The 13,494-nt window shown below is 41.0% G+C and overlaps 1 protein-coding gene across 1 annotated transcript in view; it reads left to right on the top strand.

Annotated features, from left to right (window-relative positions):
* Wdr70 (WD repeat domain 70) overlaps positions 1 to 13,494 on the top strand; it is a 266,830-nt gene that overhangs the window by 33,482 nt on the left and 219,854 nt on the right. The window lies entirely within an intron of this gene.

The raw sequence follows: 13,494 nt of genomic DNA, 5'->3' as shown, positions 1-13,494 counted from the left end.
ACCTACGTAAGCCAGATGCACTAGGTGGCACGTGCGTCTAGAGTTTGTTTGCTGTATCTAGAGGCCCTGGCTCCATCTCATTCTTTCTCTCAAATAATTTTAAAAAATATTTTAAAAATTAACAAAACTTTGCAAACAAAATCCTGAGCCAGGCATGGGGGTGCAATGCTTTTAGTCCCAGTACTCTGGAGGCTGAGGTAGGAGGATCATGGTTAAGTTAAAGGCCAGCCTGGGGTACAGAGTGAGTTCCAGGTCAGCCTGGGCTAGAGTAAGACTGTCTCTAAAAAATTAAAAAGCCAGGTACGGTGGCACGTGCCTTTAATCCCAGCACTTGGGAGGCAGAGATAGGAGGCATGAGTTTGTGGCCAGCTTGAGACTACAAAGTGAATTCCAGGTCAGCCTGGGCTAGAAAACAAAACCCTACCTTGAAAAACAAAAACAAAAAACCAACCAAACAAATGAAAACAACCCAGTTGGGTGTGGTGGTGCAGGCCTTTAATCTCATTACTTATGAGGCAGAGGTAGAAGGATCGTCTTGAATTCAAGGCCGCTCTGAGACTCCATAGGTAGTGAGATGCTACCTTGAAAAACAAAACAAACAAACAAATAAAAAACCCAAGGCCCTTTTTCAAGGTTCATTTTACTGCATGTTCAGTATTTGACACTGTTGGCCTGTGCCTTGAAGCTTTTCCTGTCTTTTATTCATTTTCTTTTATTTTTTTTGGGCGGGGGGTGGTTTAAAGTAGGGTTTCAATGTAGCCCAGGCTGACCTGCCACTCACTCTGTAGTCCCAGGCTGGCCTTGAACTCACAGCGATCCTCCTACCTCTGTTTCTTGAGCACTGGGATCAAAGGTGTGCACCACCATGCCTGACTCCTTTTTCTTTGTACTTTTGGTTTGCTGCCTGTCTCTTTGGCTATTTGACAGATACTTATCATGCACTTCCTGTGGGTCAGGCACTTTCTCACTATTGCTCGCTATTGGGGATATAGCAAGTGGTAACACAAACTCTCATAATGCATTTCTGCTCCTTCACATGTTCTTACATTGTGTCACTCACAAGCATTTTCTAAGCTCTGCCCTTGCCTACTTTATCATTTGGTCTTTGGTCTGGTACAGTTTTTTTATTTTTTAAATTTTTTAAAACATCTTCCTGTCTTCATAACTCCTGTTTTTTCAGGGCAGCTGGTGTTACTGCTTTACCAACTTTATAACTGTCATGAAATATGTCTATATTTAAGCCCTGTATTTAATATTCTAAATTAAACATACTAAGGGCAAAACCCCTAGGAGTAAACTTAACTAAGGAAGTGAAAAACCTCTACAATGAAAATTATAACAGCAACGCAAAAACGAATAGCAGACACTAGAGGATGGAGACTTCCCATGTTTATGTATTTTCAAAATTAATACTGTTAGCATTGACCACACTAGGCATGTGTGTTGGCACATGCTTTTTTTTTTTTTTTTTTTTTTTTGAGGTAGGGTCTCACTCTGGCTCAGGCTGACCTGGAATTCACTATGTAGTCTCAGGATGGCCTTGAACTCTTGGCGATCCTCCTACCTCTGCCTCCCGAGTGCTGGGATTAAAGGTGTGGGCCACCACGCCCGGCGGCACATGCTTTTAGTCTCAGCATGCAGGAGACTGAGATAGAATGATCGCTGTGAGTGTAAGGCCAGCCTTGAGCTTCAGAGTGAGTTCCAAGATAGTCTGGGCTAGAGTCAACTATATTTTGGAAAATAAACAAACAAACAAACAACATAGATAGATAAATAAATAACATAAAAAGAAATGACTGTGTTGTTGAAAGCAAGCTACATATTCAATGCAATTCTCACTAAAATTCCAATGATGGGCTGGAGAGATGGCTTAGCGTTTAAGCAGTTGCTTGTAAAGCCTAAGGACCCCGGTTCAAGGCCAAATTCCCCAGGACCCACATTAGCCAGATACACAAGGTGGCGTACGCATCTGGGGCTTGTTTGTAGTGGCTAGAGGTCCTGGCGTGCCCATTCTCTCTGTCTGCCTCTCTCTCTCTCTCTGTCTGTCACTCTCAAATAAATAAATAAAAATAAACAAAAAAATAAAAATTCCAAGACATTCTTCACAGAAATAGAAAAAGTCTTAAAATGCATATGGAAGCATGAAAGATCCGGAATACCCAAATTAATACTGAGCAAAGGGAGCAATGCTAGAGGCACCACAATACCTGATGTCAAATTCTGTTCTAGAGTCATTGTAGCTAAGCGTGATACAGAAACACACGGGGACCAATGGAAGAGAATAGAGAACCCAGAAGTAAACTCAAGCCACTTAGCCACTTGATTCTTGACAAATGCATCAAAAATATTTGTTGGAGAAAAGATGGCCTCTTTAACAAATAGTCCTGGAAAAACTGTATATCCATGTGTAGAGTGAAGCTAGATCCCTCTCTCACCCACTACAAAAATCAACTCCAAATGGATCAAAGACTTTAATGGTAAGATTTTATGATACCACTAGTGGAAAACTGATGAAACACTTGAAGATCCAGGCACAGACAGTGACTTTCTGAATAGGACCCCAACTGATCAGGATGTAGCAAGAACTGTTAAATGACACTGTGTGAAATTAAAAAGCGTCTGCATAGCTATGGAAACAACAGAGTTAAGAGACAGCCCACAAGGTGTAAGGGTGATATGGCTGTGACATCTCTTGCCCTACTGTTTGCCGGAGTTGATTCATTCATCTGGCTAGGTAGGTAAGGTACCTCTTCACCACTGCATGTGTGTTCCTTCCAAAGCTGTGCTTGGTCAGAGAGGATGACCTTCCCCAATGGGAGATGACCATTCTTTGGCCAAGGGTCTGTGAGTAGCTGTGCTTCTTTGCTAGACCCTCTACACAAGCTCCGAAGAGATGGCTTAGAGGGGTAGATAGGGAGCTGGGCCAGTGGTTAAAGGCACTTGCTTGCAAAGCCTGTTGGCCTGGGTTCAATTCCATAACACCTATACAAAGCCAGACCAGACACAAACAATGGCTCATGTGTCTAGTGTTTGGCTGGAATAGCAAGAGGTCCTGGCATGTCCATACACACACACACACACCCCTATAAATAAGTATTTTAAAAAATAGCTTAGAGAATGGGGAGAGAATCTTTACCAGCTATTTGTGTGACAAGGGATTAATATTCAGAACATAAACATAAAAAGTAAACCCCAAATAGCAAATAATCTGGTAAGTAGATAAATGAACTGATTAGACAGTTTTTAAAAGATCAGTAAGTACATTATAAAAATGTTCAAGATAGGGTCTAGCCATTTCATAGTGCAAAGTGCATTGAGTACAATTTCGAGTCTCCATAGTCTTTAACAGCTCCAGCACTGTTTCAGAGTGTAAGTGCAAAGTCTGTTTTGAGACAGGCAAACTCAAACTCTGTGACCACCTATAACAAAAAATGAATTTTGTACTTCCAACATGGGGGAAAAAAGGGGACAAAAGCAAACATTCTGAATTAATAAATGTTTGTTTGTTTGTTTTTGTTTTTTTCGAGGTAGGGTCTCACTCTGGTCCAGGCTGACCTGGAATTAACTCTGTCATTTCAGGGTGGCCTTGAACTCATGGCAATCCTCCTACCTCTGCCTCCCGAGTGCTGGGATTAAAGGCGTGCGCCACCATGCCCGGCTTTTTTTTTTATGTTTTTTTTTGTTTGCTTGTTTGTTTGTTTTTTTTCTGAATTAATAAATGTAAAAAGAGATTTTATTTTATTTGTTTGAGGTAGGGTCTCACTCTAGCCCAAGCTGACGTGGAATTTACTATGTAGTCTTAGTCTGGCCTTGAACTCACAATGATCCTCCTACCTTTGCCTCCTGATTGCTGCAATTTTTTTTTTTTTTTTTTTTTTTTTGAGGTAGGGTCTCATTCTAATCCAGGCTGACCTGGAATTCACTATGTAGTCTCAGGCTGGCCTTGACTTCATGGTGATCCTCCTACCTCTGCCTCCCAAGTGCTGGCGTCAAAGGTGTGTGCCACCATGCCTGGTCAAGTGCTGGGATTTTAAAGGCGTGCACCACCATGTGTTTTTGAATATAAAGAACAAGGTAGAACTTTTTAGTATGAATTCGCATTTAAGTAAGAAGTGCTAAGCCATCAGTGAATATTTCCCAGTTTTCTCTCCCCGCCCCAGTTTACCTAGTTAGCTCATCTTACTCACTCATACCCAGTGGATCTATATACTTTAACATTCCTATGCTACCTTTCATCCTTAGAAGCCTATAAAGTTGAGCCTTGAGTCTCTTTCAAGTGGCCAACCTATTTGTCAGTAATTTGGCTGCCAGTGTCAGAAAATGCAAAAAGAAGTTGCAGATAGAAGTCTGTTTCCCAATTAATCAAACATTAAATGGCCCTGTTTTGGTTTGCAGGTCCAGGATATCACTATTTCTTCTATTTTTTTCTTTTAAATTCTATCACCCTCATTATATGCATCTCAAGATGGATGCTTCAGTTGTAATCATTGTTTTTGTGGATCTCTCAGCAGGAAGGCAAAAGGAAGAAAGCGGACTATTCATTTTGAACTTTGTAACTTTTAAAAAAGATAATTAATTTATTTATTGGAGAGAAAGAGAGAGAGAGAATGGGTGCGCCAGGTCCTCTAGCCACTGCAAACAAACTCCAGACACATGCACCACTTTGTGCATCTGGTTCATGTGGGACCTGGAGAATTGAACCTGGATCCTTAGGCTTTGCAGGCAAGTGCCTTAACCACTAAGCCATCTCTCCAGCCTGACCTTTGTATCTTTTATTTGAGAAGTATTGAATTTCTGGAAGCCAGGATTCTATCTTAAATTTAATGCTTTCAAGACTGGACCATTGAGGTGACTAGCAGCTAAGCTATGTACTGAGTGCATATTTCTATTTAGCATTTGATACTTTCAGTTGTAACATTTACAAATTATTCATTTTGGATTTAATATTTTTACCTATTTTATTTTTATAATGTATGCTCAGTATATCTATATATTATTTGTAATACATATGTTTATATTTGTGTGTGTACCTAGTGTGCTTAAAGGTGGTTTGTTAAAATGTATATGCAGAGCCAGGCATGGTGGTATATGTGTTTAACCCCAGCATTTGGGAGGCAAAAGTAGAAGGATGGCTGTGAGTGTGAGGCCAGCCTGGGCCTACAGAGTGAGTCCAGGTCAGCTGCCTTGGCTAGGGTGAGACCCTACCTTGAAAAAATAATGTATATGCAAAAAATGAGGTCATTCAACTTTAAAAGCTGAATGAGAAGTGGGTTGGGCAGGGGATGTTGTTCCCTCTTTAGAGTGATTGCCTAGTATATATGATGTCTCAGCGTCTCTCGTTCTGTCTGAGTGCTGGTGGGATTGAGTTTGAGACCAGCCTGTGGTAACAAAGTGAGAATGTGTTTCAAAACAACAAAACCAAAGACATTTTAAAGGTATTTTTGTTGTGGGCTGGAGAGATGGCTCAGTAGTTAAGTGCTTGCCTGTGAAGCCTAAGGACCCCAGTTCAATGCTCGATTTCCCCAGGACCCACGTTAGCCAGATGCACAAGGGGGCGCATGTGTCTGGAGTTCGTTTGCAGTGGCTGGAGGCCCTGGCACGCCCATTTTCTCTCTCTTATCTGCCTCTTTCTCTCTGTCTGTCACTCTCAAATCAGTAAAAATAAACAAAAAAATTTTAAAAAGTATTTTTGTTATTAGAGAAAGAATGTGTATGCCAGGGCCTCTAGCCTCTGCAAACAAATTCCAGATACATGTGCCATCTTGTGCATCTTGCTTTATATGAGTGCTTAGGAATCGAACCCAGGTGCTTGGGTTTGCAGGCAAGCACCTTAACCACTGAGCCTTCTCTCCGTATCCCAAAAGACATTTTGTGGATATTAATGCAATATTTAATCTTAGGATTTGGCTACTATCCTTGCATGCATGAATTCCTTTTTTCTTTTTCTTTTCTTTTTTCTTTTTTTTGGCTTTCCGAGGTAGGGTCTCACTCTAGCTCAGGCTGACCTGGAATTCACTATGTAGTCTCAGGGTGGCCTCTAACTCACAGCGATCCTCCTTCCTCTGGCTCCCAAGTGCTGGGATTAAAGGTGTGCACCACCACGCCCGGCTTTAGAATGTTTTTTCATGGGCATGTCTACTCTTTCATTAGAAGAGGCTAATACAGAAAACATGACTGGCAAGGGTATCAGACTTGGCTAACCCTTTATTGCCCACTTTGTCTCTGTGACAAAGGAATTTGCTGGTTTTGATGCGGAAGATCATTTCAGATCTGCTGTCCTGTCCCCCTGGTTTCTGCTGATTAAAGTTCTGTCCAGCTTTTAAGGACCATTTCAAATGTGATTTCCTCTTAACCACCTCTTCAGATGCCGGCTGGATGTGCTGTTTCCCAGGCTTGGTTTCTGTCTTCTGTGACAAACTCAAATTATTTTCCTTGTTAAATTATTATTTGTGTTTTTAACTTTGTTGCCATATCACAATCATGTAATGACCCCAAATATTAGGAGGAAAGGCCTAGTAACTTTTGAAAATTCCTGGGTCCTCTAGTGTCGTGCTTTATAAATAGCTGTGTAGAGATACTTGTCAGTGGAATTCAATTTATTTATTTATCTATTTGTTTTTTGGTTTTCGAGGTAGAGTTTCACTTTAGTCCAGGCTGATCTGGATTTCACTATGTAGTCTCAGGGTGGCCTCGAACTCATGGTGATCCTCCTACCTCTGCCTCCCAGGTGCTGGGATTAAAGTAGTGTGCCACCACGCCCATCTGAATTTAAAAAAAATTTTTATAGTAGAAATGTTAATTATATGACATGTGAAGTTTTGCTTTTTTGAGGTAGGTTCTTGCTCAAGCCCAGGCTGCCCTGGAATTCTCTATGTAGTCTCAGGGTGGCCTCGAACTCATGGTGATCCTCCTACATCTGCCTCCCAAGAATTGGGATTAAAGGCATGTGCCACCACGCCCTGGCCTGTTTTTAATAACATATCACATCACAGTAGACAAGACAACAGAGGAAATGAGAACAGAAATAGAAGTAAATGTTGTTTTCTGTATTATTCATTTTATATCTTAAGTACAGTTGTATCGTAGCTAATAATGAGAGCTACCTTAAGATAAAATTATTTTAAATCATAGATCATAATTTCTTGCATTCCTCTTAGTCTCATACTTTGTGAAATTTTAATATGTATATAATTAGGAAAAAAATTACCTGAGCACATATTAGCTAACTATAAATTTGCACAACCTGTGATTACATTCCTTTTCTTTTTTCTATATTTTTGGTTTTTTGAGGTATGGTTTCACTTAAGCCTTACAGCGATCCTCCTGCCTCTGTTGGGATTAAAGGAATGTGCCTCCATACCCGTTTCAGATCTTACTTTTATGAATATGCATTTTATTTACTGGCTAGCACTTGAATTTGGTGTTATTAAGTTTTTACATTGGAAATACCAATATATTAATTTCTTTGAAGACAGACTTTTACTCAATTTATTTCCTTATCTGAAGTAGCAGTAAATTTGTTATTTTAAATATAATTTGAAGATTTATTATTATTCTTGGAACTAAATAAGCAGACAAAAAGTTCAGATGGACCTGGCCATGGTGGTGCACACCTTTAATCCCAGCACTTGGGAGGCAGTGGTAGGAAGATCGCTGTGAGTTCAAGGTCACCCTGGACTAAAGCGAGACCTTACATTAAAAAAAACAAACAACAACAACAACAACAACAAAAAACAGGCTGGAGGGATGGCTTAGTGGTTAAGGTATTTGCCTACAAAGCCAAGGACCCAGGTTTGATTCCGCAGGACTCATGTTAGCCAGATTCACAAGGGAGCACACCCATCCAGAGTTCGTTTGCAGTGACTGGAGGCTCTGGCACAGCCATTCATTCTCTCTCTCTTTCCCCAGCAAATAAGTAAATAAATAAAAATAAAATGTTAAAAAAAAAAGAAGGGCTGGAGAGATGGCTAAGCGATTAAGGTCCCTGCCTGTGAAGCCTAAGGACCCAGGTTTGATTCCTCAGTACTACATAAAGCCAGATGCACAAAGTCATGCATGCATCGAGTTTGTTTGCAGTGGCTGAAGACCTTGGTGCACCCACTTCTCTCATCTCTGTCTCTGCTTGCAAATACAAAAGTAAAATATTTTAATTAAAAAAAGTTCAGCTGGGAAACTTCAGAGCAAAGAGGTGAAAAAAAAATTAAATTGTTTTATTTATTTGCAAATAGAGAGAGACAGATAGAGGTAATGGGTGTGCCAGGGTTTCCAGCCACTGCAAATAAACTCCAGATGAATGAACCACTTTGGTCATCTGGCTTTATGTGGGTACTGGAGAATTGACCAGGGTTGTTAGGCTTTGCAGACAAGCGCCTTTAGCCACTGAATCATCTCACCAGTCCTGAAGAAGCAACTTTTTCAATATTCCTATTTGTATATAATCCTATTCCTTTTTTTTTTTTTTTTTTTTTTTTGAGGTAGGGTCTCACTCTAGCCCAGGCTGACCTGGAATTCATTCTGTAGTCCCATGGTGGCTTTGAACTCATAGCAATACTTCTACCTCTGCCTCTCAAGTGCTGGGATTAAAGGTGTGAGCCACTACACCCAGTTAATCCTGTTCTTTTAAAGTATTTTATTTATTTGTTTGTTTATTTATTTATTTATTTGAGAGAGAGGCAAAGAGAGAGATATTGAAGAGAGAATGGGCATGTCAGGCCCTCTAGCCACTGCATACAAACTCCAGATGCATGTGCCACCTTGGCCAGCTGGCTTACGTGGATACTAGGGAATCAAACCTTTGCAGACAAGTGCCTTAACCTCTAAGCCATCTCTCCATTCCTCCTATTCTTTTAGTCAAAGAGGTTGTAACTCATAATTAAGTGGATTCCATGGAATTGTGGAGGTTTTTCATCATCATTACTATCATATTTCAGTTTACTACAGAAAACTGAAGTTGGAATTTTATGACTGTAACTAAAGGCTAGTTGTAAGAGTGACGTTTTAGTTGTGAGCACCTGTTTTCATGAACTTTGTCTGACTCCCTGGCTGGCACGTTCTGTGGTAGAGTATCCAAGTTTGGGCCACCCCTGTGCTCTGTCTTCTGGTCTGAAGCTCTTCATCCACTTGGCCTTGGTCATTGCCAAACACCTGTATCAGTCAGTCTGTTTTCCTCATGCACAGGGAAAGGGTGAAGTGTTAAAAGGGGGTAAAAATTCTCTTAAGTTTTTAGGAGTTAACATGAGAATGAAATGATTCATAGAAACAATGTAAGGTTTGTCATTTATCAAACACTCAAAATTCCTGGATTTTAGGTTGGATGTTGTCGCATTCAGTTCACATTGCTGGTAGAAATCACCCAACCAAGAGCAGCTTGTGGGGAAAAAAGAGGTTTAGTTTGGCTCTCAGGCTTTAGGGGGAAGCTTCATGATGGCAGGGGGAAACAATGGCATGAGCAGAGGTTGAACATCACCCCCTGGCCCACATAAGGTGGACAACAGGAACAGGAGAGTGTGCCAAACACTGGCATGGGGAAACTGGCTAGAACACTCATAAACCCGCCCCCCAAAATACACTGCCTCCAGGAGGCATTAATTCCCAAATCTCCATCAGCTGGGAACTTAGCATTCAGAACACCTAAGTTTATGGGGGACACCTGAATCAAACCACCACAGGTGTGATGGTGCAGGCCTTTAATTCCAACACTGAGGAGGCTGAGGTAGGAGGATGACTGTGAGTTCAAGGGTAGCCTGGAGCTCCGGAGTGAGTTCCACATCAGCCTGGGCTACTTCTTGCCACCACCAAGAGTTGGTCAGTTTTATTTGAAGCTGACTTAGAAGAGTGGTTTTTTTTTTTTTAAACAATGTTTGATGATTTGTAACTTCATAGGAGAATTAGTACTATTTAAAACAACAGCCAGCCTGCAAAACCTAATGACACGAGCTCAATTCCCCAGTACCTATGTGAAGCCAGATACATGAAGTGGCACGTACATCTGGAGTTGATTTGCAGTGGCTAGAGGCCCTGGCATGCCCATTCTTTCTCTATTTGCAAATAAGTAATTAAAAATATTAAAGAAAGCAGCAGGGCATGGTGGCACATGCCTTTTTCCACAGCATTCTGGAGGCAGAGGTTGGAGGATCACTGTGAGTTTGGGGCAAGCTTGGGACCACAGAGTGAGTTCCAGGTCATCCTGGGTTATGTTGAGACTCTGGGGGCGGGAGGAGGAGAAAAAAGAAACATTTGGCTTGGCATGGTGGTGCATGTCTTTAATCCTAGCATTCTGGAGGCAGAGGTAAGAGGATCACTGTGAGTCCAAGGCCAGCTTGGGATAGAGTGAGACTACCTTGAAAAGTGAAAAACGGGGGAAAAAAACCACCAATAAGCAAACAAAAACAAACCAGCAATTACAACTGCAAAGTTCTGTCAGTAGAGGATGCTAAAAGCTCTGTTCCAAAATTCAGTGAATGTGATTCCACAGTGCAGATCTACATTCTTTGAAATGGGCGCTAGGGGGAAGTAGAGGCATTTTGGCAAGAATCTATTTCTATTCTATCTTTTGTCTATGGTGAAAATTAAAAAAAAAAAGATCTCCCCCCCCTACAGAAAAACAAAGAAACAGGTTTTTCTTCGAGCAGGAGTCCTGCTACATGGTCAAATCTCAACTTGGTCAAATTTTGAACTTGGGGTTCCTCTGCCTCCCCTACTGAGCACCAAGGATTGTAGGTGTGTGCTACTATGCTTGGTCTGAGAATCTTTGCTAAAGAATGTCTTTTGCAAATTTGAGGAAATAAGGTGGAGATTAAGATTAATATTAGAACAATTAACTTTTATGTTATTTTGTGATTTGAAAATGTGATAACAAATATATTTAAATTTTAAAGCTTTTAAAGTAACTGCTTTGTGTAGAGGATAAGATTTGCTAGCAGGAATTCTGCATAAAGGCACTTGATAATTTAAGATTTTATTTGTAAAGTCAAATAAAATTGATGCCTTTGATCATCAGTATAACTCAAGCTTTAAACACTGCATACCAGATCCTGTCACTTCCCTTAAGAAAGCCAGGCTTCTTGCCTTGGCCTCTAAGGCCTTACCTGTCTTGAGTTCCACAATTTTATTTTGACTTTATCCCCATCAACTTCCTGACTTGTTCACACCTCTCTAGCTACATTCACCCTTCTACTTTTCTTTGAGCATCTGTTATTCTTACTTGTACGGGACAACCTCATATCACCCTTTCTTTGGTGTGGAATGATGCTCAGAACTCAGAGTGTGTCTCGGGATTCATTTGGCTCTTTTCTCGCATGCTGCTGTCTCTCTCCCCTTACGTAATGTCCCCTCCTTCCCACTGTGTTCTCTGCTGCTGCTTTATGGTGTTTGTCATTATCTGACAACCTTGACCAGTGGTTTATTGTCTTTTTCCTCCTTAGGATGTATGTTCCATGAAAATATTCAGTCTCTCTTTCTCTCTCTCTCTTTAACTTTTATTTATTTATTTGCATGTGTCTGTGCACGTATGTGCCAGGGCCTCTTGCTGCTGCAAATTAATGCCCATCCGGCTTTACTTGGTGAAATTGAACCCAGGTCTACAGGCTTTGTAAGTGCCTTTAGCCGCTGAGCACACTGTCCAGCCCCCAACATTTTCCCAGTGGCTGTATAGGCACCTGGCACACGCAGGTTCTCAAGAAGTATTTGTTGAATGGATGAATAGCTGACCTTGGCTCTGGATACAGTCACACTTTTATCTCTACATATTTCATTCTATCAAAGTCATATTCTTTTTAAAAATATTTTTATTTATTTATAAGAGAAAGGGGAGGGGAGAGAGAAAGAGAGAGAGGAGAAAATGGGTGCACAATGGTCTCTAGCCACTGCAGACGAACTCTAGACACATATGCCACCATGTGCTTCTGGCTTACATGGGTCACGAGGACTCAAGCCTGGGTCCTTAGACTTTGTAGGCAAATGCCTTAATCACTAAGCCATCTCTCCAACTCCAAAGTTAGATTCCTGTCTGGTTACCATTGGCTTGACATACTCGGGGGCCATATACCACCCCTCGTTGCCAGGTTGGTTCTCCCATCGTTCCCTTACAACTGCTTTGGTCACATTTTAGCTTCATAGACAGGTGAGCTTTTTTTTTTTTTTCGAGGTAGGGTCACACTCTGGCTCAGGCTGACCTGGAATTCACTATGGAGTCTCAGGCTCAAACTCATGGTGATCCTCTGCCTCCCGAGTGCTGGGATTAAAGGCGTGCACCACCACGCCCGGCTTGACAGGTGAGCTTTTTATATCTGCTTGAGTCTCTAAGCAGTGGTTTTTATTTTGTTCAGCATTTTGTAGACCTGCTTTCTTAATAGCTACTATTAATATGTACCATTTATTTTTCTTCTTTCTTTTGCTTTTTTGAGCCAGGGTCTCATTCTAGCCTAGGCTTTCTTGAAACTTACTGTATAGCTCAGGGTGATCTCTAACTCATTGATCCTCCTCTCTCAGCTGGTATTATAGGCATGTGCCACCACACTCACGTGGTTATTGTAACATCTAAATATTGAATGTTATTTTGTGATGAACATGTCAGGATAATATGTTTGTATATTGTAAATTTTGCTAATGTGAAATTTCATATAATATGAAAATGATGTTGAGGTTCTTCACTTGACCCAAAGCTTTTGTCAAGTGAGGATCTGGTACAATTTCACTCATGTAGCGGCCTAAGAAGCAGTGACCCTTGTAGGATACGTTGTATCATGTCTATCTCCTTAGTCAGAAAAGAACCTTTTTATTTTTCAGTTGTCTGTCTGCCCCCATGTAAACCTTTCCTGCTTCACCAAAGTGGCATTGAATAGCTCCTTCAGCATGCTTCCTCTATATTTGTTATACTCCTGTTTTACATTTTATTTTGTTGTGCTTTTTTACTTTGTATTCTTTTCTTTTCTTATCTTTTTTTGGAGACAGTCTCATGTAACCCAGTTTGACATGAGCTTACTTTGTAACCAAGGGTGGCTCTGAACTTGTTAATTCTTCTGCTTTCACATCCTGAGTACTGGGAGTACAGGCATGCCCTCCACACCCTGTGTTTTTACACACACACACACACACACACATACACACACACACACACATGTGCGTGCGTGCACACACGGTATCTACAAAATATGTGCATTTATGTAGTGTTGCTACGTGGCTCCATGTGTGTGTATGTCAAATGTTGATGTGTTCCTCAGTCTCTCTTACCTTATTGAGGCAGGATTTCTCTCTGAACCTGGAGCTTATCAAGCTGGCTAGGCTAGTAAGCCAGCTTACCCCAAGGATGCCCTGTCTCTGCTTACCCAGCACTGGAATTATTAGGTATTCACTGTCTCACTTGGCTTTTGTCCTTTTTTTTTTTTTTTTTTTTTTTTTATTGAGGTAGGCTCTCATTCTAGCTTAGGCTGGCCTAGAATTCACTATGTAGTCTCAGACTGGCCCTGAACTCACAGCAATCTTCCTACCTCAGCC

The sequence above is a fragment of the Jaculus jaculus genome, chromosome 13 (assembly GCF_020740685.1).
Source record: "Jaculus jaculus isolate mJacJac1 chromosome 13, mJacJac1.mat.Y.cur, whole genome shotgun sequence".
Lineage (NCBI taxonomy): Eukaryota > Metazoa > Chordata > Mammalia > Rodentia > Dipodidae > Jaculus > Jaculus jaculus.
This window is presented reverse-complemented; position numbering and strand designations above follow the sequence as displayed.